The sequence below is a fragment of the Babylonia areolata genome, chromosome 8, assembly GCF_041734735.1.
Source record: "Babylonia areolata isolate BAREFJ2019XMU chromosome 8, ASM4173473v1, whole genome shotgun sequence".
In the NCBI taxonomy this organism is placed as follows: domain Eukaryota; kingdom Metazoa; phylum Mollusca; class Gastropoda; order Neogastropoda; family Buccinidae; genus Babylonia; species Babylonia areolata.
Genome location: NC_134883.1, coordinates 12,190,310 through 12,195,134, shown reverse-complemented (window position 1 = coordinate 12,195,134; position 4,825 = coordinate 12,190,310).

Here is a 4,825-nt window from a genome sequence, read left to right as displayed (position 1 = left end):
CTCTGTCTCTCTCTCAGGAAGCTAAGACTCGAGAACACCCCCCCCCCCCTCCTCCCCCTCTTCCTTCTTTCATTCGTTCATTATTTCATTCGTTCTTCTCTCTTTTCTTTCTTTCTTTGTTTCTTCTTCTTCTTTTTTTTTTTCTTTACTTTTCTTTTTTCATTTTTCTCGTGACTTTTTTGTGTTTATAAAATGTTGGGATTTTTTTTTTTTTTTTTTTATTCGACACAACGTATCTTTTCTTGGTTGCAGAATGAAATGAGGGTGAGAGAGAGACAGAAAAGTGAAAGTGTGTAAGTGGACTGGTGGGGTAGTGGCGGAGGGGGACCGGGGGGGAGGGGGACAGAAGATGGTGAGTGTGGGGGGTGGGGGGGGTGCGGGGGGTGGGGATGAGGGGGACGGGGGGGGGGGGTTTCGGCCACAAGTGAGCTTGGGTGTCATCAGTATCATTAGTACTGGTATTATTGACTCTGCTCGCTCTTCAGGTCGCCATGGTTATTATTATACTCTCGTTTTCAGGGCGATTGAATTGTTGCAATCAACGTATTGTCAGCCAAAATTTTGTTGCTGTTGTTAGTGGTGGTGGTCAAACAATGGTTGTGATTTTATAACGTTCTCTCTCTCTCTCTCTCTCTCTCTCTCTCTCTCTCTCTCCCTCTCTCTCTGTTTCTAGGCGTGCGTATGTGAGCCGTTTGTTTCTCATTACAGAGAGGATATGTACTAATCTCTAGATAACACTATCATGGCGATTTTGTGATTAAAAAAAAAAGTCATAATTTGTTTAATCGTTTGTTGTTGTTGGGGTTTTTTTTTTGTGGTTTTTTTGTTTTTTGTGGACTTTTTTGTTGTTTTTTTAAGGATGAGATTGATCACAATGACAATTGTTAATGTGGAATGGAGAGAGAGAGAGAGACAGAGAGAGAGAGAGACACAGAGAGTGACAGAGACAGAGAGGTTGGCGTGGGGGGGCGGGGGGGGGAGATGAAGTAACCATATCTGTCTGAAAAAACATGATAACCAGATCCAGTGTATATTCACACCTAACAAAGTACACATGCGTTTTTTTTTTTTCAAAACAATAAAACAAAACAAAATAGAACAAACAAAAAAAGTGTAAAAAGATAAATATTTTCCAGGCATCACCTTGTATCTTTTCATTGATCCAAAAGTGTATAAAAAAAAAAGAGTGAAATATCTTTCTTTCTTTGTAGTTGGTGGTGGTGGTGGTGGTTGTAATCATGTCCTCAGTCTTCAGAAAGATGCAGCGGTTGAAAAAGAATCGCGTACAATCCTATACAAAATGGATAAAACAAGACAAGATGGACAAGCAGGTACGTATGTTGTAGGCTCCAGGTAGACGGGTAAATCAGTCAAGAACCAAATATTTAAAACAAACAAACAAACAAAAAAACTAATAAATGACATATAATCCACACACCTAAAAAAAAAAAAAAAAAAAAAAAAAAAAGAAAGTAATGTGTCTCATGTTGTAAAACATTCACAAGTCGCAACTCGACATAAAATATTAAACGACTTTAATAAATGTTGAGAGAGATTATCAAACAGGTTGGTCAAAGAGTGCACGCATATGACTCTCATAATTTACAGGAGTAATTAATAAAATCGTTAAAAGTTCAGTGCAACGAGTCTTACTTTCGAAATTGAATTAAAAAATAAAATAAAATAAAATAAAATAAGGCAATTAGTCACTGGTTGTTGAGAAATAGACATGCAGGCAGTGTTATTCATCTATAAACACACACACACACACACACACACACACACACATATATATATATATATATATATATATATATATATATATATATATATGTATGTATGTATTAATTCATTTATTTATTCATTTATATCGTGTAAACGAATCCGGAAAAAAAATTTTCCACTTCTAATTTTGGCTAAACAGCAATGCGATATTTTATTGATGTGTTTATAAAACAACAACAGAAAAAAGTGCAATTCCAGCCATGAGAAACATATTACTTGCTTGTTGTTTCCTCTCTCTCTCTCTCTCTCTCTCTCTCTCTCTCTCTCTCTCTTGCTACAATGAATATTTTGGTTCTGAGTATAACAAATTCAGTGTCCTGGGTCGCACTTGTTCTGATTTACCCTCCCCCCACCCCACCCCACCCCCCTCCCACCCCCCTTGATTAGCGTAGTCAATAGATGGGAAAGATGGAAGGATGGAAGGAAGAAAGGAAGGGGGAATCCCTACACGCACGATATTTAGGGAAACGGGGAGGGGGAGGGGGGGCTGGACAGGGGTTGGTGGTGGTAAGAATGAGAAATGGGAAAGTTGAACACGTGCAGAAGAGAGAAAAGAAACGGAAAACAAACATCAGTGAACCTCTCTGTCTCTCTCTATCCGTCTCTCTCTCTGTGTCCGTCTCTCTCTCTGTCCCTCTCTCTCTCTCTCTGTCGGTCTCTCTCTCTCTCTCTCTCTCTCTCTCTCTCTCTCTCTCTCTGTGTCCCCCTCTCTCTGTGTCCGTCTCTCTCTCTCTCTCTCTCTCTCTCTCTCTGTCCCCCTCTCTCTTTCTCTGTCCTCCTCTCTCTGTCCCCCCCTCTCTCTGTCCCTCTCTCTCTCTCTCTCTGTCCCTCTCTCTCTCTCTCTCTCACTCCGTCTCTCTCTCTCTCTCTCTTTCTGTCTCTCTCTGTGACTGTCTCTTTCTCTTCCTCAATAAGTTTTGAGCGTACACACTGAATTTCCTGGCATAATGTAGACATTAAAATTTTTAGTTGGCTGTAGACTTGGGTCGCACTTCTTCTTACCTCTTTGATTAACGCAGTCATTAAAACGGAAAGATGGAAGGAAGTAAAGAAGGAAAGAAGGAAGGGATGAAAATAGCTACAAGCACACAATTTAGGGAAAGGGTAAGTGGGTGGGATGGAGAGTGGGGGGGGGGGGGGGGGGGAGAAAACGAACGGGAAAATGCACACATGCAGAAGGGAGGAAGTAAGGGAAAACAGCACATATATCTCTATCTGTCTCTCTCTCTCTCTCTGTGTTTGGGGATGAGTGTGTGCATATGTGTGTGATTGGGTGGGTGTGAGTGTGTGACAGTGTTCCCTTCATTATATTTTTTATGATGATGGTCCGTTGATTAGTATTATAATCATTATTATTAGTAGTAGTGGTAGTGGTAGTATTTACTATTGTTATTATTGTTGTGTCTTATCGTTACTGTTTTTGTTGTCACAAGGACAGATTGGAAGACTAGGCAATGCCTAAAATCTTTATCCTTGAGTAATAAAGTTTTTGAATATTGAATTTTGAATCTCTGTGTCTGTCTGTCTGTCTGTCTGTCTGTCTGTCTGTCTGTCTGTCTCTCTCTCTCTCTCTCTCTCTGTCACGTTCTGTCACTCTCCGACTCTCTTTCTCTCTCTTCGTGGTTTCTGAGCTTTACCAGTTCAGTATTGTGACATGATATAAACATAACACATGGGGACTTGGGTCGCACTTGCTCTTACCGCTGATTACCACAATCTTCCGATGGGAGATCATAGAAGGAAGGAAGGAAGGAAGGAAGGAAGGAAGGAAATTCGCTGTACGCACGCAGCTTAGGGAAAGGGGTACTGGTGGTGGTGGTGGTGGTGGTGTTGAGAAAAAGCTGTAGACAGTATCGACATGCAGAAGAAAGGAGGGAAAGGAAGAATAAACAATGTATGAACATTTGTATGAACATTTCCCTTTTTAGGTGTGTGGGCTGATGGCCTTCATAAATAAAGTCAGTGTCAGTCTCAGTGTCAGTCTCTCTCCTCCCCTCCACCTCTCTCTCTCTCTCTCTCTCTCTCTCTCTCTCTCTCTCTCCTTTCAACACAGGACTGTTTCAAATTCTTCATGTCGCGACATTAATTTACAAGGCAAGTAGTTAGTTCCGACTGCAGCATCGTTCGCTCTGACGAAAACCGAATGATCGTGTTGATCGTTTGGACACGGTTTAGCACAACAAGCGGGGAACAGGGAAGGGGTAGGGAGGAGAGGAGGAGGAGCGGGGGGGGGGGGGGGGGGGGATTCGTTCTTGATTGTTATACTGTTTAACAGAAGGGAATTTCCTGCTGATGTTTGAAAAAAAAAAAAAAAACCAAAAAAAAAAAAAAAAAAAAAAACGGTGACATTGCTGCACTCTTTCCGAAGGCCAGTCACCGGTGCCTAAACACAAACCGGTGCTTAAATCATTCCGGGTAGATGGGACTCGTCCTCGTGGTAAGAGGGCAGCGCATCTAGGGGAGAGTTAATTAACTCAATCAGTACGGCCAGTCCTCTCTTCTCCTCTACACAGACCCCTCGGATGTCCAGTGGGTGTCTGAATGACCCAACCGTTAGCTTCTGTCGTCAGAACTGTGGTATTCTTTGTCAACATTCACCTCTTCAGTATAAGAGCCTTCCGCCTGCAATATTTTGATGACGGTAATTGGGGTGAAACGCTGTTAGCGTCGTCTCTTTCGCCGTTCGTATGGAGAGAGTTAACACGGAGTTGTGTACCACTAAGGCCTGACTAAGCGCGTTGGGTTATGCTGCTGGTCAGGCATCTGCTTGGCAGATGTGGTGTAGCGTATATGGATTTGTCCGAACGCAGTGACGCCTCCTTGAGCTACTGAAACTGAAACTGTGTACCCCCATTCTATAGAAGTGCGTGGAGAGATGATTTTGATTTCAAACATCTTAAGAACTTGCACGGCCTTTGATGCGTAGACTGCTTCAGCAGGGTCAGGCTGGGGAAAATCTTCAGGAATCAACGGATGAGAAGGTGATGGAGCAACGCACTGTGGAATGCCACGAGTGAGTGTGTGTGTGTGTGTGTGTGTG